At 35.5% G+C, this 15,494-nt stretch overlaps 1 long non-coding RNA gene across 2 annotated transcripts; it reads left to right on the top strand.

Annotated features, from left to right (window-relative positions):
• Positions 1-3,069: 3,069 nt before the first annotated feature.
• Positions 3,070-4,188, top strand: LOC136339321 (uncharacterized). 2 transcript variants are annotated; one of them, XR_010732128.1, is made up of 2 exons: positions 3,070-3,121; positions 3,602-4,188. It is a non-coding gene; the product is annotated as an uncharacterized lncRNA (long non-coding RNA). The 2 variants fall into 2 exon arrangements; XR_010732127.1 differs by lacking the exon at positions 3,070-3,121 and adding an exon at positions 3,208-3,290.
• The last annotated feature ends 11,306 nt before the right edge of the window (positions 4,189-15,494 follow it).

Here is a 15,494-nt window from a genome sequence, read left to right as displayed (position 1 = left end):
ATGAAAGTCCTCTCCACCATCCTCTTCTGCATTCCTAATGACGAAAAGAACCGAAGTTTTACCAACAAAGAAACCTACAAGTGCGAAAAAAATGTGCATGCCGTAAACGCGCATGAAGGACAGACAGACATTAATTTGCAAATTGTCAAATTTTCTTCAGAAACGGAAACAGGGACTAAAGTGTTTAAGGATTTGAATTTTGAGAGATTTTGTAGATTTTTTAAGTGGGTTGCAAAACTCCTCTTTAAGCACAGTGTTTTTCTTGTAGTTCGAAAACTAACAGCTAAATAACGCAAAATCCTCAAAAGTTCTTTTACTTGCAAAAACTGAGGCAACGGCCCGTCGAAGCCGGGACTGTTTTCTCAAGTAATTCATAGTCCTGAATTCTTAGGTCTTTAATGCCAAATTGGGAGGAAGTGGCATATAAGATCACTTGAATGAAACAAATAGACAAACAAATTCTGCAATGGTATATATAATAATTCAATATTGCGTTGCACGACCATTACGTTCATTATCTTTTCTCATGGGATCAGCAGTTTTCGTATTGAAGGAGCATTGAACACCTCTTTTCCATTCTGCTATCCTGTCCTAAAGACTGCCAAAAACTCTTACTAACCGCGTATTTTTCATACTTCGAATTCTAGCAGACATTCCAGAGAACATTTCAAGGTTCCTTCCCCGTTGAGAAATCGAAAAGACTTCATTATCGGTCTAGTTAGGTCTGCAGAAGAAAGAAATCTACTTTCAAAAAAGAAGTTGTTGCTAAATCATACTTGTAGTTCTGGTTTAACATTTATTAAATACAAATAAATACAGAGGATTGAATTCGTTAATTTAAATTAAAAGAAAATTGAGAAAATAATGAACAAAATCCTTAATCTCTCTTTTCCCGAAAGTTGGAAAAACCCATAGAAATAGAGCAGCGCCCTCTTTTGACTAGTAGGCAACCTATTTCTTTATAAATTCAGCTAGTGCCGTCTAGATAGCGCGGAATTTCAAAATTCATATAGGTTTGTGAAAACCGCATAAATTCACCTTGAACCTCTTCTGCACTCCTGATAGAAAGGTGGAATAAGTTGAAACCTGACTTTTGAGGGAGCTTTCTTGGACAGACGTGTAAAAAAAAGGATCATGATGAAGAAAGAGCCTGTTTGACTTGATTTTTGATTTGAAAAAAAAACGCAAAAAAATATTTTTATCGTTGAGTTAATTAAAGCTGCTGGTTGAATTTAAAAGTGTTAAAATTACATTTTGAATTTAAATATTTTTTAACATGGATGTCCAGCTCGACGACATAAGAAATACTAGCTCTAATACTAGTGCATTTGATTCTTTCATATTTCAAGTTCATCTGGCTCAAAACACAACATTTTAATTTTTTTATCAACACAGTTTCTCTCCTTTTTGCTCGCACTGAGGAGTATAAGGAAACCCTACACTATCAACATAAACCCGGCTTAACTGTGGGAACTATGTGGTTCAATTTAGGCACCTCCTGATCAGGATCTCATAAGACGCCCAGGCAAATATGTGCCACAGACACGAGAGCAAGGTGGCACACACATTTCCTCAAAATAATTTGGTTTTTGTGATAAATCTTCTTTGATAGGGCGTTTTTTTTTGCATTCTTTTCCTAATACCAAATTATTATTATTGGTTTACCCGCTCTGCTGGTACTAGATCACTGAAGAAGTGAGGAAGATACATTGATTACTTACTGTCTTTAATATCATACTATTATTTGTCTTCTTGAGAGATGCAAATTCTCATCCAATAACACACACATGCAAACGAGGACAGAAGAAATATTATTTAATAAGTGCTATCATCCTATCTGTCTATTATTATCGCTCGGCAAAGTTGTCCATGGAATAAACTGATTTATAAACATTCTAATTTACTAGGGGACTAGAAGTGATCCTCAGTAAACGACATTTCAGGCAACTCGCATCATCATAAAATTTCTTGGACAATCAATTCATTTTTTTAAACCGAAAAGGCCTTTAATTAGCAATCTTCCCAATTGGGGTTCGTTTTTTTGTCACTCACATGCGCCAAAGAAACCTCCATTGATCAGAAGGACCTCAAAAAATATCTGTTTTCCTCTTTTAATTGAGTAACTCGAAGTATTGAAGGATGATTAATAAATAAGTGAGAGAACCTTTTAACAGACGAAAAGCCGTAGGAGGTGGCCTACAAAAATTAAAAAATACCATGGAAATCGCCCGATATTTTTTAAAGCGACATTTCAGGATTGTCCAATTATCATCAGTAAGTCTATTTATCTTAGTTCCGGTTAGCCCAGGTTAACTTGTTTCGGTTAAACTCACGGATCATAATGTATGTATGTGATGCACACAAATCAGTCAGTAACGATGATAGAGGGAAGGAGAGTCGTCGTCGGCAAACGAACGAGTGAATGAATCCCCAATATACGGCTCTCTAAGGACTTTCTTGTAACAGGAAAGCAGAATAACATAGGGAAATAACACTTATTGAAAATGCAAATTCGCTCGCTATTTTTTATCGATCCTTCCCCGCAACTGTGTATGTATGAACATATGTACATTGAGTTAGTGCATGTTATGAAATTCGATGGATTTCGGGTTTTTTCGGTCAAGGAGAATTAAGATTAAGACTTTATAGCGTTCGTTCGGCTGACCTTTCTAAATCTAGAGAGATGTTTTTAATTCGGACCTTTACAAGTCCTTAAGTAATGGGTGTGTTCAGTGAACACCTCCCCCTGGTGTGACTTGCAAGAAAGAGTCCTTTATCTGGTAATTTACCAACAAAGAATTCCATAATCATATTCTCTATTGTATAAATAAATAAATCTAGACATATGGAAGGCTGTCATAAAAACAACGGAATAACATTGTAACGTAACGTTGGAAAATTACTTGGCCAGATATAAAAAATGTTCTTGCGCATGTGTCAAATTTGACAAAATACATCGACGGTGTACATAAATTTGCTCCAATAAACATGCGCCATATTTTGCAAAATATTTTCTGTAAGAAGCTTTTGGAATATGCATATTACTTGCGTAGTTATGTAATGGTTTCAGTAAAGCGGTCGTATTACGCACAGAAATTTCGTACTCAGATAACATAATAACGTAAGTAAAACTTTTTACGCGTTTTGCGCATGTGGTTATAGCTTGACAGTTTTGACAGAGACGAGAGTTGACGTTTTGGGGCTTCTCTAGATGAAGGTTAAATGCCGGATTATGTAAACAATTTTGTATTTTGCCTAATTTTACTGAATATTTGCGGGTTTTAATCTGGGTACCGGGAGTTTTGTGATTGATATGTTTGTTTTCGTCAATATGTGTTACGTGTTTGAGACGGATTATTCTTTTTGCCTTTTATTTGGGTTAGGAATAACCTCTCGCACGCAAGTTGGGACTGTACATTCATAGTTAAAACTAACTGAGAATAAACCTTTACTAGGTGCTCAGATGAAAATCCTCGTTAACTTGTCGATGACAAACAACTGTCTTCAGATTTTATAAAAAATAATTAGAATAATTTCTTGTCTCATCGTTGAGGAATGAAATTAGTCATTAAAGTAAATGATTGATGTTTTATTGTTGTAGAATTTCATGGGTCAAATGTATGTTAACAGCATTACCAAGGCACATTCTGAAAGAAGTATTAGCTCAAGGGAAACCCAGATATTTTACTTAATAAAAGTCCATCTGTGACCTGTTATTTGGTAATTATAGGTAGCATTTCATTATCTATATTTCAGCAAAAAGCCCATCTCAGATACATAAAAAGAAACTAAGTACTGGCAATTACCACTTACAGTGATCATCAACACATATAATAAATGGAAAAAAAGATAAATTGAATTAGGGACAATGATCAAGCAGTAATTACTTGCCTCAAGTCAACCTTTTTTAATGATAACCGACAAAGAATTTTCAAAGTATTTTACTTATTTTTTATATTTACAATGTATAGGTATTAGTTTTTGTTATTTTTAATTTTTTTAATAATGTATTTATAGGGCCTCAAGGCTTATAAATTTTCTATTAAAATATTAATAAAAGTTTTTGTCTGAGTCTTTGGTAAAGGATGAATGAACTTAGTTTAACTTAGAACAGCAAGCAACTCAACAGCACCAACACCCCTCTTTGTGTATTATATAATAATTTAAACTATAAAAGAAAAAAATGTTTTTGTTGTTTTATTGTTTGTTACCTTTCCTAAGGTATTTAGAGACTTATTCAACATGTCAGAGATTGGATATAATATAGCTTTTTTTCTGACTATATTACACAATCTGTGTTATGCAAGACAAATAAAAATTGGTTTTGTCTTTGCCACCTACTATACAGGGTTTTCAAATATATTAATTAAAAAGCTTATGACCCCTTGCAGCTGAAACAGTAAAAGTGGTGATAAATGGCAATTGAGTTTAATAAGTGTTTACAATCACATATCATATGCAGCACATTGCATAACTCCACAAACTAAGATTGCTCCTTGGTCAATTTTTAGTTGAAAATGCCCAATGTACATGTGTTCAAAACTGCCAAATTGCTAATTATTAAAGTTGTAGATAAGAGTTCTTGCCCTTGATTCTTGCTACCCTTGCGAATTAGCGGCAACAGTATATTAAAATTTCTATAGTACCCTTTGATATTTGATTTAATCATTTATTATTATACTATTCATAATTTTCAAAACAATTCCCTGTAGTACTCATTTATGTATTACAGAATCTCTTGTCTGCCCCAAAAAAAATCCAACAAAATACTCAACTTTCAGAAGTGAATGGCTCATCTCCAATTAAGTCACATACGGTTTTATTTTTTATCTAATATAATAGCATCTGAACATAATTATATATCCGTTACTATAATGTCCTTATTTTATCTCAAATTAAATTTCTTTTACTTCCTGATCCGTTAATTAAGAATACAGAAATTTTGCTTCTTGCTTTGCAGTAAAATTTTTTTAAGCTCATCAGGGAGAACACCGCTCGTTTTCCTGTTTGTTATGAAATTAATAATTGAATATTTGTTCAGTTTTTTGCAAGATAATACTCCGTTCAGTTTTGTTGATGTTATATCTGTAAAGTTAAGATGAAAAGGGAGATGACGTACAGGCTTAACCAGGTAAGTCGCATTGACTTCGCAATTGTACTCTTTCAAAGCTTATGAGTATATTGAAAAAAGTGTGAGTAAACCTACCTGATTCCTCTTCCTAGTACTATAAAGGAAAACCTGCTTCTCTACCCTAGTAGTATTACAATGTGTATCGTGCGGTGTATGGAGACAGATTTTTGTAGATATTGCCCTACCGCCCTTAATTAATGGTTAAGTTAAATTCGTTCAGATCTCTGGAAAGAGTTAAGACGTTTATGGGTATAGCAAATCTAGTGCTAGCCTTTCATATGTATTAACTTGATTATCATATGCACATGGAACTTCGATTTCGTATTAGTTTCAGGGACGTTTCTGATCTCCTGTTAGGTAGTTCTCCCTAATGAGTCCCACTAGGCTCTTTAATATAACCTATTCTGTATGTGTATGCCATGTAACTTCGTATTTCACTCCGATCATGTGTATCTGTAATGGCTACCTAACAATATATAATGTTTATGATAAAGCAAGAAACCCTATAGTCGTAAAAACTATGTTAATAAACAGATAATTTAAAAACCTCTCTGATTCACAGTGATCGAAAAAATGTATAAAACAAACATACACCACACACTTGATTAACATGTAAAGCGCTGTAAAGAAGCTCTGAAATAGGTATTTTAAAAAGTTTTTTCCTTTAAACGCGCCATCTACGTATCTGTGTCCAAATTACTGATTCCAAAATCAATTTATGTTGCATCCATGATTTTGCGCGTTTTCTACTTAGTAGTGTTAATTGCTAGTAGTTCTTCAGGCTAGATGGCGCCAGCCATTCAGTCAACAGCATAAATAGGAACTTGAACGCGAGCAATTTCGTTGCTTACTAATCATTTATGTTCTCCTGATCGAGTGGGACTTGAATGGACCGCCATACCACGTGCGTCCCAGGAAATACGGCTTGAATAAGGTGAAGGTTAAGGATTCGTAAATTCATATTCCATCCATTTAAATATAGGCGTGATAAAAAATAGATATTTAATGGCTTTTTCATGGGAAAAAAACCAGCGACGTGAGCAAAAAATTGTTTTTGTTTGGCATTGATTGCAACAAGGGGGATAAATTGAGAAGAGCCTTGCATGCGTATATTGATGTTGATTGTCTATAGTGTTGTGTTAAATGGAATCCTGCGGTCGTGGTAGAGAGACCTTAAAAAGGAGAATGAATATTCGTGGTATATATTCGTAAAATTTGCCATAATTTTGCAAATTGTGCCACTTTTAGTTAATAAAAGAGATACTTTTACCATATTTTTTTGTCTTCGTGGCTGATCAACTACGACATATGTGGATGTACCACCTCGCACATCTCAAGCCTGTTGCCTTCATCTTTTGGGAACTTAGTCGTAACCAAAATTACCGAAACCAAAAATTCATAAATGAACAATTTCTATTATTTTATCAACGGGCATTCATAAATCCCAATTATGGAGAAAGTAATACCTCGATTACGACGCCCATGATGCTAAAGTAAGGAGACGCTTGAAGTCGCCCCAGAGACGACTCGTGAATTTAATAAGAAATTAATTGGGACGATAAAGAGTTCATTTTGTGCCGTGATTAAGGTCGTAATTGATGTGGCTGTTAAGGCGTTGCTGCTGAGACATAGCGGCTTCCGTGTTTGGCTTTTACTTTTTGGTTTGGCTATGAAAGTTTCAGTTATAGTCAGTTGGGAAATTCAAATTTTAAAACGATTTTGGATTGAGTTTATGAAGAACAAACTATGAGATGTCTTCTGGTTTGTGGGCTTGAAAACCTGATGGATTGGAGCGGGGCCAAAGGTCGAAAGATTCTTAAATCTCCATTTGTGGTTTGGCATTTTATGCACGGACAGTTAGTTTTCAACTTTCGTTGATTATGGGAATTTCCGACGTTTCCTGTTATATCTCTCCACTTGCCATTATTCATCGCTTGTTGCGCTTTTGCTAGTAATGAAGTATTATTTTTAATTCTTTTTCTTGTAATCTTCTCAATTTGAATCTGCTGTTTTATTTCCTTTAGATTTTCGCTTCTCGTTTGAATAGGGAACGTTGGAGCGGTGCAGAGAAGCGTTATTACCAGAAAATAAAGGAAGGAATGAAATATCCGTCTCAAATTTGTATAGCATACTTTTTCACAATAGAGGAAGAAATTTAATTGGAGCAATTCTTCAATATCCATTCGATTTACGTGACATCCACCTCTTCAGTGGGTTTCAGACGATTTCTGCAGTTGAACTAAACTTGCTTTTACATATTCCAGTTCATGTTCGGTCAAGATCCTTCAGGCACCGGAATATGCATATCAAACCGTCTCTTCCTTTGCAGGAACTCAGTTGCAAAAGTACCAATGTACCTCTAAAACACGATAAATGCCTTAACCTAAAATCCATGTTGGCCAGTTAAAAGCGAGCTTCCTTTGTGTGCTAAGTGTTTGCTGTTCTTCTTTAGTGTTTGCCCACTACATATCTCTAAAACAGTGGCCTTCCTATTCAAACAAACGGGTAATTGTTTGGTTACCATTTGTTTTTACCTTTTCTTCTTATGTTTGGTATACCTCCGCTGATATTGACGGCAAATATTTGACCACCTTGAAATACCTTGTAGAGTGTTAGTTGCAGGCATTAAAAATTAGTTAATAGTCAGAACTATCGTGGTTTCGGATGTCTGACAATGATGTTTTAATGTGCTGTTATTTCCAGAATTCCTGAACGGCTCTGAGTTTTTACCGCGAAACGAACTGTTAAATATTTACCAGATCCCGGGAAGATTTAGTCAAAAGGAAAATTTATATACTGTTTATGTGCCACATCTCGGTTTCGGTCTTGCATCGCCCAGACTGCTGAGCATAAATCACTGGCTTTAATTATATTGTTAAGGCAACTTTGTCGTTTATTTAAGAAAATTCAGGGAGTTTTCTTAGCTCCACCATAAAACGTGTCATTAGGTCGAATAGCACAGTTTATTATTATTCGCATCATTATTAAACCTGCACAATAGCCCTATGTGATATTGGTGCAAATTCTTCGCTAGTGAACTGTTATCCTTGATCGCTATTGTCCCGAAGAAGAATTAGATGAAAGTTCATCAGTTTTGGGTGAAAATCAGGGCTTCAGCATTGCGAAAACTGAAGCTGCAGGGCTTAATATAATAAATAATGCACTATCGATGAATCCTGTTAAGCGTTCTTTTATTCAGTATTCCAGCTTTTCCTATTAATTATGGAATAGTTTCAAGCGTCGGTAACAACGGAATTATTTATTAGGTGGCTTACTGTGTGCTTTTAAACTGCACCTAATTGGCTACCGTGTTCTGACCACATTTTTCTTCAATTGCCTGACCCCTCGGAAGGACCCCTGGTGCACTCTGTGATTAGAGGACGTGTCATCCGCGGTATTAATCCAAAAAGGCGATAGTATCTAACACCAATTGCATTCCACAGAGTTTATGCGTCCATTTCTTATTCACACATTATTGAAACACTCCATTAGTATTTAACTATCAATTCATCTTAATTAAAAGCTATTAGGAGCCAATTCCGGGATGTTTTGGCTTTAATTGCTTGTCGTTCCATAAATAAATAAATAAATGGTAAACAGTTCTTAAAGATGCTTGCTCTCGAAGTAAATGGTGGTTAAGTTTTATATTATATATTAACAAGACGAATTATATAACATTATGATGGTTAATTACATAGCATTTGCTTGCAGTTGCTGATTTTCTGTTAGAAGTCGTTCTAACGTTACTGCAAACTCACTGGTAAAGGAGAGGAAAAAATAATTTTTGGGCACAAACCTGTTTTGACACACTAAATTTCAATAAAAATGATCGAGGTGTAACACAAACAATATTTTCATGCCCTCTGGGCGACTCTAAATCGTATGAAGATAAATTTGTTCTTATAAAGAGGCGTATGGCCATTTGCTAACCTGAACAGCACAATGAACGGTTTTCGGCTTCCTCTTTTGAATGCACGAATATATGAATAAATACAAACCCTAATTTCGAATTTATTTGAAGAAGAGGTTGCTGCGACTAGTTCAAAACCATATGGCTCCATAGTTTCACGTTATTCTCCAGAAAACTCCTCATCGATCCAGTGACTAAGCCACACTCCAGCACATATGCATATTATTTCTTTGAAGTTCCCATTTAATTAAAATTTGATTGGGTTTAATAGGGTTCATGAAACCAAGCTCTATCAGTTCATGGAATAAAGGAATAATTGATGGCGCCGTTATCTGAATTAAAAAGGAGTTAACGTTCATTAGCCATGCCGAAGCTCTTAGCTTAATCGAAAGCAAATATTGGTAAAAAGAAAATTCAGCGATTTGAGCATCTGACAATTGTTATCAACAACAAAAATCAGCCGAGAAATTAAATAAAGTAAACAACGTAGGGGGCAAATCAACAGCACTTATTCTTGAGGTTGTAGCGTGCCAAGAGGTGATATTTTAAATTTTCTAGCAAAAAGCAGATTGATATCGGGTATTTGTGCTCTGTTCTTTAATCAACAAAGCCATAATTAATATTCAACATTAAAAGCAACAAAGCACAGGAACCTTCAAGGACGTATAAAGGGTGCTTTGAGTGTTAAAACGTGTATTTAATATGCAGACCGTGGTGAGGAGCTACAATAAATTCGCGTTTGAGGTTTAATATGCTTATTAGTTTATGCTGGAAATTTATTACGAAGAAGAGGTGAGATCTTCAGTCTCAAAAATTTCTGTTCTTCGACATGACAAGATTCACGGAAATCTCAGAAGGGAAGTTTACAGTAAAAGGTATTTATTCAAACATTTGATAATGAGTAAATACGCAAAACTAGTCGTCGTCTCCTGATTCATTCATTCCTCGTTTCGTCTATTCGTCTAATTTAGTCTGTTTGTTCTTATTTCGACTTTTCCTCTATCGTATCAACTATTCCTGAACATTTAAGCCGGCAAAATATCAAAAGTAGTTATGCCTTTCACCATTGTAATTTCGTAAAGGCTCAGAAACTTGCTTCTAGAATCCACGCAACTGCTCCAGTCTAAGAACAATACCTACCTATATATATATATATATATATATATTTATTTATAAAGTATATGTGTAAAGTTCTAAATCCATTTTTCGCCTAGTAATCAGATTTTCAACGTCAACAAACCCTTAATATAGAAAGGCGAAAGGCCTTATTTCAAGTGTTGGCTTTACTACCTGAATGAAAGACACGCTCAATCAAATGTTCACTTCATCTATCAACATGCCTTAGTATTCCTTATTATACAGGGTGAAACACATCACCATGGAGATATTTCAGGGGGTGATAGAACGCTACAAAATAATAAAAAAATTGTAATCGATCTATGGTCAATTTTGTACCGTTTCCGTTATACAGAGTGGGAAAGTTTAATATTTTTCCTCCTATTTTGCGTTTTTTGCACGTATGCCTTCAGTTAAATTTTGGAAATTTTCTGCATCTATTTTCTTCAGATCCCCTTTAGCAAAATGTCAAAATTGTCGGCAGTCATATTTAGGATGTCATGTTTTTTTGCTTCGTGTGGTATTTTATGTTTTTTCTTTGGACTACCCCGTATGAATTTCGATACGAAATTTACTTGCCTTCTTCGATTTTTTAGCTTGTTGGTCTCTTGCAGAATTTTCGTATTTTTTACTGTTTTCGTAGAATTTGCAATAATATCTATCAATGCAAATTGAAAACGTAAAGGAAGCAGGAATAAAATAGTCATCTGGCTCAGTTTCAAATTATCTAAAGCGTTTTGTAAAATTTAATTAAATTTCTAAAAAATGTATATAAAAATCTAAATAAAAACAATATGGAAATATCCTTTGAAAAAAGTGAAACCTTTCCACCCTGTGCATCCAAAATTGTGTCTTTTTGATCATAGGTATCTTAGAACTTTTTTATTATTTTTCAGAATACTTTCACCCCCTGAAATATCTCCGTGATGATGTGTTACACCCTGCATACAGAGTTTTCAGGGGAAGATGTACAACTTTCAATATGTTATCCTATATTTAATTTTAAGCAAACAATGTCCCTTAAATGCATTTAGGATATACAGGGCTATAAATTTTAATTTTGAAAATGATTTTTTCAAGTATTTCAAAAACGGTTGTTGGTATTTTAAAGAAATTTTGCAGAAAAGAACTCGTCATTACACGACATCTTTTGCAATGAAAGTAAACAATAACTGCACGCAGTAGCCGTTAGAAAAGCCGTAACAAAACAACATGTCAGCATAATCACCGTGAGTAAACAGTTTTGTCAGTTGTAAAACTTGCATTCAACAGAAACTTAAAAATGTCTAAATGTTAACTATCAAAATAGATAGAACAAATTAATAATCTTAGTGATCTTTATATATCGCAAACGACGCACTTTACGGTAAATGTTGAAGAGACCTTTGTTTTAGTCAAATGGGTGGGGATTTCAAACATCAGGAAATCGTGTTCAAAAAACAGTGGCGTCCCATTTTTTTGTCCATTTAATTGTCACAGTTGGTGTTGTGGTTGCCACCGCTTACAGATTCTATTTACTTTCATTGCAAAAGATGTCTTTTAATGACGACGATGACTGCGAAATTTCTTTAAAAAAACAAAAATCGCTTTTGAAATACTTAAAAAGAATAATTTTCAAAATTAACCTTTATCGTCCCGTATATCCTAAGCGAAGACTTTCCGGACGTATGTTGATAGGAACTTTTTTACTTAGAATTAATTATGGAATAACGTATTGAAGTTTGCATATCTTCTCCCGAAACACCCTGTATACGGTCAGTTACAACATCTCGTCTGGTTTTCTCGTTTTTTTCCTTTGTTTTTCCGACACCTTCCAATCACTCATGATTAATCTTTCGCCCTTGTCCATCTTCATCTACCATATTCTTCTCTTTTGCAAATTTGCAGGTTAGTCGTTACCGGAATTGCTTTTTGTTAACACGTTTGTTATTATTAGAAGAGATGAATTTATTGTTTGAGTTCCATTTTAACTGGTGAAATGAAATTCGCTCTGGCAATTTCCTCCACGAAGCAATCTAATACGAACTGTCAAATGCTTGTCTCCAGTGTCTCTTTAGCTTAAACGATTTAATCCCCGGAACGTAATTTTTGCCTCCGCTATTTCGCCGGAACGTATAGTGATAATGAGTAGTAAAAACAAAGCGAGCTCGGTCTTATTCGGACTGTTGGGCCTTTATTTTGGCTTAGTTGCATCCATTCCGTCGATTGTTGCAACAGGAGTAATCCGGAATTACTGGAGAGTGCACGATATTAAGTCTGTCCTGGAAGTTCTGCAGAGAGTTAAATAATTAAATCTGCATTTTGAGATGGTTGAGATCGTGTCTCAGTCAACGCGGATCGAAACACAAAACCGAAATTAAAAACACATTCATCGAAGACATCTCAAGTAAAGTGAAGACAGCCGGAGATGTATTTTTGTTAACGTGCATATCAAATTTCTTAGAAGCCGAAAAATGTGGTCTCGATCATTGTTTTTCTTTTAATACTCCGCCGGAGAATTCTTCACTAATTGACGTCAATCATGTGAAAAACGATAGTCGAATAACTGTAGTGTTAGTTTTTAGTGCTAATAATTAGAACATTCTGTATAGTATTAGTTCATACGCGTTTTGAATTTTATATGACCTGGTTCCGGCATCAGGCCCATTTCTAATGCATAACCCTGTAATTGGGTATATGCGATAATGTCCATACAATGGAGATTGACGGATCTCACTTTATAATTGAAATACACCTGTGTTGTAATGAAAATATAAATTATTGATAGGATCTATATTAGAATATGAAGGACATTTTAGAAGGCTCCAAATTGTGTGGGAACATTCTTACGTATTTATACAGGGGCGGTGGGACACCTTACCCCCGATCGTACTCGATGGATAATGTCCCGTTTGCGGTGCGGCGAACATGCGACAAGCAATTGACAAACGTATAAAAATTCTCACACTTCCGAAATACCTATCGCGAACAATGGATCGGCAGTCCATGCCCTTCCATCACTTTGCGCACTAATATGCGTTCGCCAAAAAGGACTTTTCGTACGTTAATCACACAGTCACACACATTCGTGCTGTGTCGTTCGTTTCATTTCGCATACTTTACGATCGCTTATCTGAAATTCATGTTACCAAAAGAAACGTTTAGATTAACGTTCAGTTAGCGATTTTCCCAATTTTCCATTTCTCTTCCGGATCGGTCTGCTCTCCGCCATTTTTCTTTTATAACCTCTTTGTCGATAACGAGTTTATGTTTCATCTGACTGATATCATTTCAATCAATATATTCCGGAAAAGAACATCAACTGCGTTCGCTCATTCCTTTTTTAATCCTGAAAAATTTCTGATTGAATAATTACTGGAATAAAAAACCTGAATATCCGCCCAATTTCCGACCCGAAACCGACGGAACGGAAGGAATAATTTAGCGAAAAATGCACCTATAACAATTGAGCAAATAGCTCGATGAAAATTTAAAATGTGTGCACTTTAATTCGTCCATGGATTGTTTTACAGGCAGTTCGACGCTTTGACAATTTATCTTGAATAATTCACCTACTCAGCGCATGCATCTCTCTAAAAGGATTTCTCGGTATAGAGATGTATTTGTATACCTGTTATTGTGGCATGATATCTCGATCTATTTTAGAGGTGCAGAAGGAAAAAAAATTCCCAAAGGTAACTGATACTTTCTCATGACACGCAGTGGAAGTTTTGAAAGGCATTAAGTAATCACGCAGACAGGCGGAAAAATTCGGGACATTTAAATACCCTTTTATCGGGCACTACCAGAGTTTAGATCGTCGAATAGATACGAAGTTATTTTAGCTAAGTACGACGAAAAGATTTTACAAAATGCCATGACAATTTCGCTTCTCCGACCAAAACTGAAATCGCGTCGTTACGAAAAAAAGTGTCTAAAGAGACCGCTGCAATCGTACAAAAGACAAAAACAACCCGGTGAAACGAAGTAATTAAAAAGAACAAAGTGGATCGCCATCAAATCAAATTTGAGTCACCGCATGTACAATTGTGTTCTTTATAAGGATATCGACTATTTTCTGCTTGATTTACTAACCCTTTCGCTCTTAAGACGGTAAAAAGTTTTCGACAGTCATGTCCATTTTACATGCCAGCTTGCCACACATTTCACAAATTTTTTAGTCACTCTGGGAACCGTTCATTCATCACCGTGCAGATCCTTTTTGTTAAGTAAATTAAGTAAAGTTGATCACAATAATTATTGTGCGCTTTTTATCCCGCTTGATAATTTCTTGCCCGTTACCCAGCGGAGCATAATATAATTATTCAAATTTACTCCTTTCAGTCTAGAATTTTTGCTGGGTTTTCTCCCGTTCTAGACGTTCCTCGACGCAACATATAAATTGTTGTCATGACTTCTTCTATATGAACCTTTATTATACTGGGTGTCTCGAAACTGCCCAGCCAAACTTCAGGAGGTGGTTCCACACGTTAAATGCTACCAAAAGTGCAAGGTAGAAAACTTTGAAAAACTCGGCTCATTTTCAGGGGAATTTAATTTTTTGATTTTTGGGGACCGCTCGTGTTTTGTAATCCAAATCCCCCGCGTCCTCCTTTGCATTTCCGCTACAAAAATTCCAATAGTACTGTCGGAAAGCCACTTAAATTTCCTATTTTAAACGACCATTGCGAGTTCGTCTTATTGGCACTTTGCTGATTTGGCAGAAGCTTGAACACGTAAAAAAAATTATTTTCTATATCGTTCATTTTGTTAAATTTTCAACCGTCCGTTGGTCCACAAAATTCCCCGACCACCATTTCACCTTTCATGAAAAACATCTACAACCAAGTATCTTTCTGTCGTGGTGCAGTTTTTTGAGCTTCCCTTGCTTACTTTTGAAAGAGTGAGGAAGGCCTCAGACAGCGAAAACCAATTGCACAGAGAAAAACTGTATTTATGAAAAATGACAAACACTTTAAAGAAAACACCATCAGTTATAAATATTGTTCGAAATACCCTCGTTGTTGGCGCACAACAACCTACAATTCCGAAGAACGGTTCGGATGGCGCGATCGATCTCTCCTCTCCTTTCGCCTATTTGGATACGTATTCTTTGCCGAAGTCTTTCAGCTTTGTCCACATTATCTATGTGCACAAGCGCTTTTAAGGTACCCCGAATTTTTCACAAATAGAGTTTTTCCCTGTGCAAGTGGTGTTCGATTACTGACACCGCACTCACTTTTTTAAAAGTAAGGCATACTCAGGAAACGGTACCTCGCTAGAAAGGCACTTGATCGTAGATGTTTTTCATGAACTGCGAAATGGCATATGATGGGTAATCTCTTGGAGCAATGGACA

This window comes from Euwallacea fornicatus, chromosome 5 (genome assembly GCF_040115645.1).
Source record: "Euwallacea fornicatus isolate EFF26 chromosome 5, ASM4011564v1, whole genome shotgun sequence".
NCBI classification, from domain to species: Eukaryota; Metazoa; Arthropoda; class Insecta; order Coleoptera; family Curculionidae; genus Euwallacea; species Euwallacea fornicatus.
This window is presented reverse-complemented; position numbering and strand designations above follow the sequence as displayed.